Below are 14459 nucleotides of genomic sequence, written 5' to 3'. Positions count from 1 at the left end.
GTGTTCCTCAGATATGTACGAAACTTTCATTAGTTTTGAGTTTTCTGATTTGAGCAACGGAAGTACCTCTTAAAAATTCGTGTTTACTGGCTGTTCTGTTTTGACAGATTCTGTCTCTGTTTTTTGCATTGTCTCTTGTGGACTTTAAGCAAGGATTTCTAGAGATGGAGAGCTGTAGCTAATGTTTTATTGAGTTCTTGCAATGTGTCACTACAGGACTAAAGTGGATTAAAGTTTTTTGAGTACTAACCCCTCTAATGAAGTTTATGAGAAGTTTGGTGTGAAGGAAGTTTTCAAGGGTCAAGAGAGGAGGATGATATATGATCAAGAAGAGTGAAAAGCCTAAGCTTGGGGATGCCCCATGGTTTATCCCTGCATATTTCAAGAAGACTCAAGCGTCTAAGCTTGGGGATGCCCAAGGCAGCCCCTTCTTCATCAACAACTTATCAGGTCACCTCTAGTGAAACTATATTATTATTCGGTCACATCTTATGTGCTTTACTTGGAGCGTCTGTGTGTTTTTATCTTTGTTTTTGTTTGAATAAGATCGGATCCTAGCAAACCTTGTGTGGGAGAGAGACACGCTACGCTTTTTCATATGAACACTTGTGTTCTTCGTTTTTCATATTCATGGCGGAAGCTGAAAGCCGCAACACTTATTGTTATTTGGATGGAAACAGAAAATGCTTCATATTGTCTTGAATAATTTGATAATTGGCAATTGTTTTGAGCTCTCAAGTAGATCATGTTTCTCTTGCACCATGTAGTTTAAACCTATTAGTGGAGAACTACCGTAGAGCTTGTTGAAATTGGTTTGCATGATTGGTCTCTCTAAGGTCTAGATATTTTCTGGTAAAAGTGTTTGAGCAACAAGGAAGACAGTGTAGAGTTTTATAATGCTTGCAATATGTTCTTATGTAAGTTTTGCTGTACCGGTTCATACCTGTGTTTGCTTCAAACAACCTTGCTAGCCAAAGCCACTACAACAATACAGAGGTTTGGTAACACATTCCTATAACACAAGAAAATTTGTGTTACTCCATAAAATCCTAGTAACACACTAGTTGTGTACACGATAAATTTGTAACACAAAGTACGAGAGATGTGAAAAGTGTTACAAAATTGTAACAGATTATTCAAGGTGTTACAAGGTAGTAACATATAGTTGGCGAAGATTGAAAAAGTGTGACTAGGTTGTAACACATAGCTCAGGAGGAATATAGTGTTACAAGTTTGTAACACATAGGATGAGGTGCAAAATAAATGTTACCACCAAAATGACAATATGTGTCTTTTTTGCAGCAAAGATAGTAATAGTGCATGGTCGCTGATATCTTACTTCATATATATTGGTCTTTGGTTCAAGTGTCAAACAAAGCTTTTTATGCACTAGAGTAATAGTGCAATGGTACTTGATAATCAGGCCCGAGCCCATGGGAGTGAAAATTTTTGGGGCCCCAAAATATTGGAGTTTCTCTTTATATAGCATAAATACGGAATCTAGTGACACAACAAATTCAGCTTAGTTGGTTCCCACCCAAAGAAAGGTTGTTGGCTAACACCTAGGTTCTAGGTTCGATTGTGCTTGTTTTCGGTCCTGTAGTTTGTTTTCTTCAGTTTTTTGCTAATCCTGATTGATGCATGTGATCCAAAACTCTTAAATTCACATTAAATAATAATAACTTTCATTTTAATTTATAGATAGTAAGGTAAATTCAATATATAATGTTATTCTATTGATTTTATGGGGATAGTTCTTCTAATGTATTATCTATGTACATGTATTAATTGAAATAGCCTTACATGCTATAAGCTTTTGAGATTCTGAAAGTTTTTGTTTTCTATTTTAAAACCCCAATAGACCAAATGTCTCAAGATCATTAGATGTAGGTTATTTTCGGTTAGAACATCAGTCCAACTGGCGTTGAAAACAATATGGTCCTCTTAAATACATATCAAGATGAATTTATCAAAAATTCAGAATCTAGACATCAACGTTTCAATTTAAACAACTATAAAAGACATATACATGTTATATAATTATTCATTAGTTCTATTTTTCTAGGGATATAGGGGCCCATATTAAACTTTCGAACAGGGCCCCGGTTTTCCCCAGCCCGGCCCTGTTGATAATCGTTGATACCATCTAGAGAATAGTCCGGTAGGTCAGTCCGCAACTAATTAAATCAGAAAGTTGCTATGTCCGCTACACAACCATAGCCTTTTATTGTTCGAAAAAGTGCGAAAAAATATATTGTTCACAGGTGCTGAATCCGAAGAAATATATATGCACTACACATGGTTACCGGGTACAAACAACAAAATATGCACAAAAACATCTCATTGTATGGCATACCCAACCAGTTCAGTGCAATTGAACAACAATGCTACGTGACACCACAAAAATAATCAGATGAATTCAAAGGGGATAACTGATCGGTCCAAGTACTAGTTAAACTAGATGATGCCCCGCACGTTGTCTGCAGGAATCATGTTTCGGCAATACTGATAGTTGCAGTAAGATAAATGTGTTAAGGGTGTTGTATAGAAAATGACCATCATATTTAATAGAAAAAGTAAGAATAAGGCATAATGTTGTGTAGATTCATGTTTAATAGGAAGCATATAGAAAATGTTCATTTTATTCCAACTGAAAATTCTGGTAAAAATACTAAGCATCAACTCAAAATATATGCACTAATGCAATGGAAGGTGGAGGTTTAGTATGTCTGCTGCAAGTTTTCCTCTCTGTCTTCACAACAAATATTTTAGGATTAGGTTTCTACTTCTTCGCCACAACCTGTGTAGAAAAAATGAAAAGGATTTAGAACTTTTAAATTCAATTTGAATTCTACACCAAGTGAATTCACACAACGGTGACTACAAGAATGGCAACTATTGTTACCGTGTAGCCCAAACATAACAATGTGCAAGTCAATGGCATTTATATGTATCTAGTCACTGTAGCTATCAACCAATCAAGTCCTACTGGTTTGGAAAAAAAAGAATCATGCATGTATGTCACTGTGTTAGACAATACTCAAGGGAAGGAGGAAATAACATAACAGATTGCAGCTCTCGGCAGTTAATTGTGATGGCACAACCCAGATCAGCTGAGATATCATGTACATACCATGTTATAGTGGAAAACTCAAGGAAAACGAAATTATATTGAAGATAAAAGATACACACTTGGATATAGTGCTAGTATAAATGGAATGCCTGTTGAAGGGATCATATATAATGTTGGAAGGAGGGAAAATGATATAATACTACTGTAGAGATTTAACATCTTGATCTTCATGATCCAGGGAAGAGATGACCATGGCACATACCTTCATGGTTCGACCTTCTTCCTTGCTTGAAGCAATATTAGCATCCACTAATGTCCCCTCGACATCTGTTCTAACCCAATATTGGTTGTTGTTTTTTCTTTTGAACATCTCTCCCGGGTGTGAAACATGGAATGGCTCCGTTTACGTGTCTACTGCCCTTTCAACGCCAATGTCATACACATCTCTAGGCCTGGGCTGCTTCATTACCACGGACCAACCTGGATTATGTTCATCTTCCACATAGAACACTTGATCCGCACTGGTCGGGGAAAATAAAAGGCTCGTGCTCAATTTTATCTCCTTTGTGCATCGGATGTGAGAAGTTCACAAGTGTGTAACCATACTTGTCTTTACGTATCCCTTCTTCAGAAAATACATCAATCCATTCACATTTAAACAACACCACGGAAAATTGCCCGAATAGTTCAGCTCGACAATATCAATTACCCTCCCATAGTATGTCACATCACGTAAAACTGGATTTGCATTTCCTGCTTGTCGCATAACGAGATGTTTTTGCGGTTACCATGACTCCACTATTTTGTGTTTTTTTATCCAAGCGTTTAGGCCTAAAACGAAAGCCTCCGGAGTTGAAAGCGCGATATCTTCTTGCTTGCATGAACTGGGCCCCGGGACAGCCATCTAATATCATTTTTTATACCATTGATACCATTTTCTTTCTCCGGTTTCTTGATCCGCAATCGAAGCATATTAAAATCAATGTAGTGGTACATGTAGAGCATGCAAAATATGGCACTTACATGAGCTCGAAACCATTCATGGAACTTCTCGTTACGGGTCCTCTCGATAGTATCTACATTTAAATTGCGTCTATGGGTCATCTCATCAGCATGTGCTCTGCAATTTAATTTGCAAAAAAGTCTAATTAGGTAGGAAAAAGTTACTTATCAAACAATCTAGAAGCTTAAGGAATTACCTAAGGTATGAGTTCACATCAGAACAATTGAACAATACATATCTATGCGCCTGTACTTTCTCTAGACCCCTTAAAACATAATTCCCAGGATTTCCAACTGGGGTTTCCAGCATGAGGAAATAAAGTTGATCTTCGTGGAACATCAGAACGCCCAACCAACTCCTCACTATCTTCGTTCCGTGAAGGCAAGTTATGTTTGGTCTCAAAACCAACAATATATCTTGAACAGAATGTCATGCACTCATCTGCCAAATATGCTTCAGCTATAGATCCTTCGGGGTGAGCTTTATTGCGAACATTTGACTTCAGACCTACCTAGATATCCGCATAAACAAAAATGAGAAGGACGAAATTTGTTAAACAATCTTTTTCTACAAAGATAGCATGCATCCCCGCTGTAAGAAGCTAGCATACCTTTCTGTAAACCACATCGAACGGTAGCACACGGGACCCCCTATTTTTGCCTCAGTTGCTAGATGCATAACCAAATGTACCATAACAGTAAAAAATCCTGGCGGGAATATCATCTCCATGCGACATAACGTCATTACGATTCTCTCCTCCAACTTCTCGAGATCATCAATGTAAAGAACTTTTGCACTCACTTCTCTAAAATACCCACATAGATCAAACAACACAGATGTAACATTATCTGGGAGTAGATATCGTAGAGCAAGTGGCAGAAGTTGTTGGATTAAAATATGGCAGTCATGACTTTTGAGGCCCGAAATTTTCCCTTGAGGAACATTTACACAATTTGATATGTTTCCGGAAAACCCATCTGAAACCCTTATATCATGCAGAACCTTGCAACATTGTTGCTTCCCTTTTTTAGACATGTTATAAGAAGCAGCAGGCAAATAATATTTGTTATTAGGCTTTTTTTGTGGATGCAGCTCTTTCCTTATGTTCATTTGTTGTAGGTCCAGACGTGCCTTCAAATTATCCTTAGACTTGCCATCTATGCCTAGAAGTGTACCATATATATTCTCACATACATTCTTCTCAATGTGCATGATATCTAGATTGTGACGGAGTAAATTGGTGTCCCAATAGGGCAAAGAGAATAAGCCACTTTCACACTTCCAGGTTTTGGATTTCTCAAAGTCCTTAATTGATTTTATCTTGTCAAGAACTGCAGTTTGTGTATAAGCAATAGGCAGTACTCTATGTTCTTCAGACCCATCAAATGACTTAGCATCAAAGCGGAACTCGTGATCTGGAGATAGAAACCGGCGATGCCCCATGTAACAGTACTTCTGCCCATGTTGGAGGCGTTTAGAACATGTTTCATCACGACACGGAAAACAACCAAAGTCACTACTGATACTATATCCTGCAACAATCGCTAGCCCAGGGTAGTCGCTCACAGTATACAATAAAACAGCGTAAAGATCAAACATCTCATCTCGAGATGCATCATATGTCCGTGTTCCTACTAGAAAGAGCTCGACTAGTTCCTCATAAACTGGCTTCATAAATATATGAAAGTTCTTTCCAGGGTAAGATGGACCAGGAATGAGCAAGGTAAGCAGAATTGAAGATGCCTTCATACATAACCATGGTGGAAGGTTATAGGGTATAAGGACTACAGGCCAACAGCTATGTTTTGAACTCATCATCCCAAACGGATTGAACCCATCAGTCGCCATTGCAAATCTAATGTTTCGAGGATCTGACGCAATGTGTGGATGCTTAGAGTCAATGTCTTTCCATGCCTTTGAATCAGCTGGATGTCGCAATGCACCATCCTTTGTGCGTTCCTCATCATGCCATCTTAATGCTGTAGCGGTTTCTTTGTGCATAAAAAGTCTCTTAAGCCGTGGCTTAATTGGAAAGTACCGTAACACCTTCTTAGGGCTTGCCTTTCTTCTTTTCCTGAAGAACGGTAGCAATGAATTCTCATATCAAGGACAATCATCACTAACACCTCCTTTTCCTGAAGAACGGGAGGTAAAGATTATTCGCTGACAAATCTACTTGGTTATCTATTAAGAAATCATGATATCTAATGTTTGTGGAATTAAAAGAATGCATTGTCAACTTCAGTTTCCTGAATCTCAACATTACAACCTTTTTATTTTTATTTCTTCGCGGATGAGAAAGAGCGGTGAGAATCTGGATGAAAATTCGAGAAGAGTGCACAAACAAATGACTCAAAACAAGACTCCAAGCCATATGTCCTCAAAGAAGAGATGTCGTCCTTCGGAAGAGGTAAATGAACGAGTATGTTCATGTTGCATCCATGTCTCGAGGTTATTTGTCTTTTTCTTATTAATGGTGGCTTTGATCCTACTCGTAGATTCGTAATGCGGTAATTTTGAAATCTTCAATATATCCAAATAAAAGGCACGTGGCATATGCAACTATTTTGGACAAGTAATTCAAAAACATTGGTTGGTGGTGTTGAGCTGGGCCGACAATTTACACATGTGCAAATTGATGAACCTATTGGCGAAGATGAGCGCTTGGTAAGAGAAAGGGAGAAGTGTGTGACAATCGGTGATGCTTTTTCCTCTGGAGTAACAATTGCTTGGCCTTCAGCATGTGTATGTTCGTTCAAGAGTTTTGTTGTTATAATATTTTGATATATTTTTATTTTCATATATAATTGTAACTTTCTTTCCAGATTGAGAGGTTCAGTGGATGACTTGAGAGTTGAAATTGATGCTTTGTCTAACCATGGAGTGAAGATGGAAAATATGTAGGATTGGTCTGAGAAATATCGAAGGGCAGATTGGAGCAGACCATGATTGGTGTTTTTGCATAGTCACGATGATATTAAGTATTTCATGTATTATAGGTTAGCTTAGTATGTTGAGAAATGTAGTAGTTTTTCTTAAATATGCATCGTCTATGTGTTCATTGTTATGAATGCTATGAAGTGACATGAAACACGTTGGTTTTATCTCCATAATGCAGTTCATATGCACATGTTGCTCATTGTATGTATGATCCTTTTGTTATTACACAGGGTGGTATATGCTTGTCATTTTCACACACAAGTTTAACGAAATAATTTATCAATAAAATGCGAAAGTAAGGAATTCTAAACAAGCACCATATAAGGAAAACCAATGCATATTAAACATTGTGACTAACCGTGAGGTGTTACTGCAACTAGATAAACATGTTACTAAGTATGGGACAAACAAGAATAGCTATGTTACAATATATAGAAAAACATGTTACTATTAATAGTGAATTGTGTTACTAGGGCCCTATAGGCTCGCCCCAATCTTGAATAATTGTGTTACAGTAGTTGGTAATATGTGTTACCAACCGTGTTACTACAGCAAGAAAAACATGTTACTAAAAGTGTTACTACTGTCATAAAAAGATGTTACTAGAACTTAAGGTAACACATATAGCTTGTGTTACTACGGTACGCTTGTAACAGTAATATGTGCTTATAGGAACAATTGTTTATGTGCTACAAAGACAACACCTAGTAACACGACATATAAGAACACATAAAAAGGTGTTACTAGGAGGGTCAGTAACACCTTTTCTAAGCTATAGTAGCACATGACTGTGTTACTAGATCTCTGTCGTGGCGTAGTGAGCCTTGTACTGAGAGGGAATGCTTCTCGTGCATCCAAAACCTTGAGCCAAAACCTATGCCATTTGTGTCCACCATAACTACCTACTATGTGGTATTTTTCTGCCATTCCAAGTAAATACTTCATGTGCTACATTTAAACAATTCAAAACTTTATTACTCCTTATTTGTGTCAATGTTTTATAGCTCATGAGGAAGTATGTGGTGTTTTATCTTTCAACCTTGTCATTTACTCTTGACAGACTCTCACCAATGGACTAGTGGCTTCATCCGCTTATCCAATAATTTTGCAAAAAGAGCTGGCAATGGGGTTCCCAGCCCCAATTAATTAACTTTCATTAATAATTCTCTTCACATGTTTTGCCCTGATTCATCAGTAAGCAACTTAATTTTGCAAATAGACACTCCTTCATGGTATGTGAATGTTGGAAGGCACCCGAGGATTTGGTTAGCCATGGCTTGTGAAAGCAAAAGTTTGGGAGGAGTGTCAACCTTAAATAAAACTAAAATACATGTGTAAACAAAAGAGAAGAGGGATGATCTACCTTGCTGGTAGAGATAACGTCCTTCATGGGAGCCGCTCTTGAAAGTCTGGTTGATGAGGTAGTTAGAGTGCCCACTACCATTCGTTGACAACAACAAACACCTCTCAAAACTTTACTTTTATACTCTCTATGTGATTTCAAAACTTAAAAAGCTCTAGCACATGATTTAATCCCTGCTTCCCTCTGCGAAGGGCTCTTCTTTTACTTTATGTTGAGTCAGTTTATCTACTTCCTTCCATCTTAGAAGCAAACACTTGTGTCAACTGTGCATTGATTCTTACATACTTGCTTATTTGCATTCATCATATTACTTTGTGTTGACAATTATCCATGAGATATGCATGTTGAAAGTTGAAAGCAACTGCTGAAACTTAAATCTTCCTCTGTGTTGCTTCAATACCTTTACTTTGAATTTATTTCTTTATGAGTTAACTCTTATGCGAGACTTTTGATGCTTGTCTTGAAAGTACTATTCATGAAAAGTTTTGCTATATGTTATCTATTTGTTAGCAACTATAGATCATTGCCTTGAGTCACTGAATTCATCTCATATGCTTTATAATAGTATGATCAAGATTATGTAAGTAGCATGTCACTACAGAAATTATTCTTTTTATCGTTTACCTACTCGAGGGCGAGCAGGAACTAAGATTGGGGATGCTGATACGTCTCCAACGTACCTATAATTTCTGATGTTCCATGCTTGTTTTATGACAATACTTACATGTTTTGCTTGCACTTTATAATGTTTTTATGCATTTTCCGGAACTAACCCATTAACAAGATGCCGAAGTGCCAGTTCCTGTTTTCTGCTATTTTTGGTTCCAGAAAGGCTGTTCGGGCAATATTCTTGGAATTCGACGGAACGAAGACCAAACATCATAATTCACCGAGATGGACCAGGACACCGAAGGGGAGTCTGAGGGGAGGCCTGGGGCCCCCACACCATAGGGCCGCGTGGGCTCAGGCCTGGCCGCGCCGGCCTATGGGGAGGGCGGCCTGGTGCCCCTCCTGCGCCGCCTCTTCGCCTATAAGACCCCTTTCGACCTAAAAACGCGATACCATTTGACGAAACTCCAGAAAGACTCCAGGGGCGCCGCCGCCATCGCGAAACTCCAATTCGGGTGACAGAATCTCTGTTCCGGCACGCTGCCGGGACGGGGAAGTGCCCCCAGAAACCATCTCCATTGACGCCACCGCCTCCATCATGCTCCGTGAGTAGTTCCCCCATGGACTACGGGTTCTAGCTGTAGCTAGTTGGTACTCTCTCCCATGTACTTCAATACAATGATCTCATGAGCTGCCTTACATGATTGAGATTCATCTGATGTAATCGGTGTTGTGTTTGTTGGGATCCGATGGATTGTTACATTATGATTAGTCTAACTATAAAGTTTATGAAGTTATTGTTGCTGCAATCTTGTTGTGTTTAATGCTTGTCACTAGGGCCCGAGTGGCATGATCTTAGATTTAAGCTCTATACTTATTGCTTAGATTGTATCTACAAGTTGTTTGCACATGTCTATGTCCGGAACCCGAGGCCCCGAGTGACAAGCAATCGGGATAACTGGAGGGGAAGGCTTAGATATGAGGATCACATGTTTTCACGAAGTGTTAATTCTTTGCTCCGGTGCTCTATTAAAAGGAGTACCTTAATTTGCAGTAGATTCCCTAGAGGCCCGGCTGCCACCGGCTGGTAGGACAAAAGATGTTATGCAAGTTTCTCATTGCGAGCACGTATGACTATATATGGAAAACATGCCTACATGATTAGTAATCTTGATGTTATGTCTTAATGCTATTTCAGTCCTATCAATTGCCCAACTGTAATTTGTTCACCCAACACTTGTTATTGGAGAGTTACCACTAGTGTAGATAGCTGGGAACCCCGGTCCATCTCTCATCATCATATACTCGTTCCTATATGACATTGGAAGTAGTATCAACTATCTTCTGGTGCCATTGCCTCTGTGTTACTATTACTGCTGCTGTGTTACTGTTACTACTGCTCTCATATTACTACTGCTGTCACATCACCCCTGTTACTAGTGCTTTTCCAGGTGCGGCTGAATTGACAACTCAGTTGTTAAGGCTTATAAGTATTCTTTACCTCCCCTTGTGTCGAATCAATAAATTTGGGTTTTACTTCCCTCGAAGACTGTTGCGATCCCCTATACTTGTGGGTCATCAACTGCGCGACATTTCGAGGGTCCGGTCGTGGTCCGGCCTGCCGCCCGGTTTGGACCAGCTGGTCCGGTCTGTGGCCCGGTCTGACCGGGCCCTGGACCGGACGGCCCGGCCCCAGGCCCGGTTGACCGGCCTCTTCGATGGTTGACTCAGCCCAACTTTTCCCCAACGGTTATATTTGCTCTTGGGCTATAAATAGCCCTTCTTCCACCTTGGGCTGAGTCAGTTCTTCCCATTCTCTCTCCTTCATTGTTGCATTGGAAGAACTTGCTCTCTCTCTTGTCTCCCCCCATGATTCTTGCTCATTCTTGAGGGATCTAAGAGAGGAGATTTAGATCTACACTTTCACCAATCCATTTCTCCTCTAAGTGAGGGAAACTCTTGGGATCTAGATCTTGGAGTCTGTTGTTGACTTTCCCCATTGTTCTTCCTCTTCAATCTCATCCTAGCATTTGTTGTTTGGGTGGGATTTGAGAGTGAAGGATTTGAACACCTCTAGTGTTCTTGCTTTGCATCATTGCATAGTGTTGAGCTCTCCACCACGGTTAGTTCGAGTGAGAGACCGTGAGCTTGTTACTCTTGGAGGGAGACCTCCTAGTTGGCTTGGCGGTTGGTGCTCCGGTGATCTCTTCAAGGAAATTGTGAAGAGGCCCGGGCTTCTCCTTCGTGGAGCTTGTGAAGTGGTTGTGGAGCTTGATACGTCTCCGACGTATCGATAATTTCTTATGTTCCATGCCACATTATTGATGATATCTACATGTTTTATGCATACTTTATGTCATTATTATGCGTTTTCCGGAACTAACCTATTGACGAGATGCCAAAGTGCCAGTTCCTGTTTTCTGCTGTTTTTTGGTTTCAGAAATCCTAGTAAGGAAATATTCTCGGAATTGGACGAAATCAATGCCCAGGGTCCTATTTTTCCACGAAGCTTCCAGAAGTCCGAAGGGGAAACGAAGTGGGGCCACGAGGTGGGGACACAGTAGGGCGGCGCGGCCCAAGCCCTGGCCGCGCCGGCCTAGTGTGCGGCCCCACCAGGACTCCACCGACCTTGCCCTTCCACCTACTTAAGGTCTCCGTCGCGAAAACCCTACCACGTTCGACGAAACCAGAGAAAACCTTCCAGAGCCGCCGCCATCGCGAAGCCAAGATCTGGGGGACAGGAGTCTCTGTTCCGGCACGCCGCCGGGACGGGGAAGTGCCCCGGAAGGCTTCTCCATCGACACCACCGCCATCTCCATCAACGCTGCTGTCTCCCATGAGGAGGGAGTAGTTCTCCATCGAGGCTCGGGGCTGTACCGGTAGCTATGTGGTTCATCTCTCTCCTATGTACTTCAATACAATAATCTCATGAGCTGCCTTACATGATTGAGATTCATATGATGATGCTTGTAATCTAGATGTCATTATGCTAGTCAAGTGGGTTTTACTTATGTGATCTCCGGAGACTCCTTGTCCCACGTGTGTAAAGGTGACGAGTGTGTGCACCGTGTGGGTCTCTTAGGCTATATTTCACAGAATACTTATTCGCTGTTATGAATGGCATAGTGAAGTGCTTATTTATATCTCTTTATGATTGCAATGTGTTTTGTATCACAATTTATCTGTGTGCTACTCTAGTGATGTTATTAAAGTAGTTTATTCCTCCCGCACGGTGTAATGGTGACGAGTGTGTGCATCGTGTAGTACTTGGCGTAGGCTATGATTGTGATCTCTTGTAGATTATGAAGTTAACTATTGCTATGATAGTATTGATGTGATCTATTCCTCCTTTCGTAGTGTGAAGGTGATAGTGTGCATGCTATGTTAGTACTTGGTTTGGTTATGTTGATCTGTTATTCACTCTAAGGTTATTTAAATATGAACATTGAATATTGTGGAGCTTGTTAACTCCGGCATTGAGGGTTCGTGTAATCCTACATAGTTAGTGGTGTTCATCATCCAACAAGAGGGTGTAGAGTCTAGCATTTATCTATTTATTCTGTTATGTGATCAATGTTGAGAGTGTCCACTAGTGAAAGTATGATCCCTAGGCCTTGTTCCTAAATATCGCTATCGCTGTTTGTTTACTGTTTTACTGCATCTTTACTTCCTGCAATATTACTACCATCAACTGCACGCCAGCAAGCACTTTTCTGGCGGCGTTACTACTGCTCATATTCATTCATACCACTTGTATTTCACTATCTCTTTGCCGAACTAGTGCACCTATTAGGTGTGTTGGGGACACAAGAGACTTCTTGCTTTGTGGTTGCAGGGTTGCATGAGAGGGATACATTTGACCTCTTCCTCCCTGAGTTCGATAAACCTTGGGTGATCCACTTAAGGGAAACTTGCTGCTGTTCTACAAACCTCTGCTCTTGGAGGCCCAACACTGTCTACAAGAATAGAAGCACCCGTAGACATCAGAGCTTGCCATCTCCAGAGCGGAAGAAAAGCTAACCATAAGGAAAGGGCCATTATCCTTCGTGGGTGTGGTTCGGAGAATAGGGCGAGCCTTCGTGGCACGGGGAATCCTTCGTGGGACCTCCACTCCTCCAAACGTGACGTACCTTCTTGCAAAGGAAGGGAACACGGGAATATATCCTCGTCTCCGCGTGCCTCGGTTATTTCTATACCCGAGCTCTCTTTCCTTGTGATAGCCATCGTGCTTGAAGTACATATATCTTGCTATCACTTGTGCTACATATATCTTGTGCCTATCTTGCTTAGCTCTAGTTGCTATTGTTACACTTAGTTGAGCTTAGCATATTTAGGGTTAATGCTTGTAAACTAAACAATAGTTTAATTCCGCATTCTTACAAGACAAATCCGCAAGAGTTTATAATTGCCTATTCACCCCCCCTCTAGGCGACATCTCGATCTTTCACTAATCGATGAGTTATGCATGACGTACTGTGCATGTATCGTGTCCGCAGGTTCCACTGGATTCTGCTAGTAATTCAATTTCACACATCCACAGTTCTCGTCATCGACTCTCTGAATATGGATCCAGGGATTTGGGTCGACATGAGAAGAATGATGCAGAAGTAATTATTTTCATTCATTTGCGCTCTATATCGATCAGCCTATTTCGTTCATTTCCTAATATCAAGTAACTAATAACTCTCTTGTTCATTTAATTTTCTTTGCCTCGTAGGGTTTGGAGACGGTTCGTAGATGAAAAGGTCGGTGAATTCAAAAAAGAGCTACAATTTAGAAGGTCAGTGACTGGGGATATTCAGCCACCGGGGACCAATCTATGTGGATACTATGTTTGTGAGATGATCCGGAGATACACCTCTGAGCGGCAGTCGTCTGATAACAATGTCAAGAGGAATAACCTCCGGAAGACGCTTAGTCCAGAAGCTCGCTTCCGACCACTTCAAGAGGAACTAGCAGGATGGTTCATGAGGGAAGTCCTCCATCCTAAAGGAGAACACTCTTACGAGGACGTAGAACTTCTGATGCCGTAAATTATGTATGGAAACTTGTTCGAAATTGTATATGGTCATCCGATATTGAATATATATTGTATATTCCTCTTGAATTCTTTTTGGTTCTAATTTCAAATTTGTTTGAAATTGTACATTCATATGCATGTATGTAGTACCGTAGAATATGTGAAACTCCTTCAAAATTAAAATAAAACACGAAAGAAATAAAACAATACAAATTAAAAAGAAACCAGATTTGGGGGGGGGGGGGCTAAAACCCTAAACGTGCGGCGGCCTTTAGTCGCGGTTGGCCAGAAGAACCGCGACTAAAGGTCCTCCGCCCCGACGGTCGCCTGGCGCCCACATGGACGGGCCTTTAGTCGGGCACAACCGGTATTAATGGCCGTTGCGAACCGCGACTATTGGCCCTTTTTCCACCAGTGCTTCTTTGTTTACCCCGGACCATTCCACAGCTAA

This window comes from Lolium rigidum, chromosome 1, assembly GCF_022539505.1.
Source record: "Lolium rigidum isolate FL_2022 chromosome 1, APGP_CSIRO_Lrig_0.1, whole genome shotgun sequence".
Lineage (NCBI taxonomy): Eukaryota > Viridiplantae > Streptophyta > Magnoliopsida > Poales > Poaceae > Lolium > Lolium rigidum.
The sequence above is the reverse complement of the archived record's forward strand: the minus strand, read 5'-3'. Positions refer to the sequence as shown.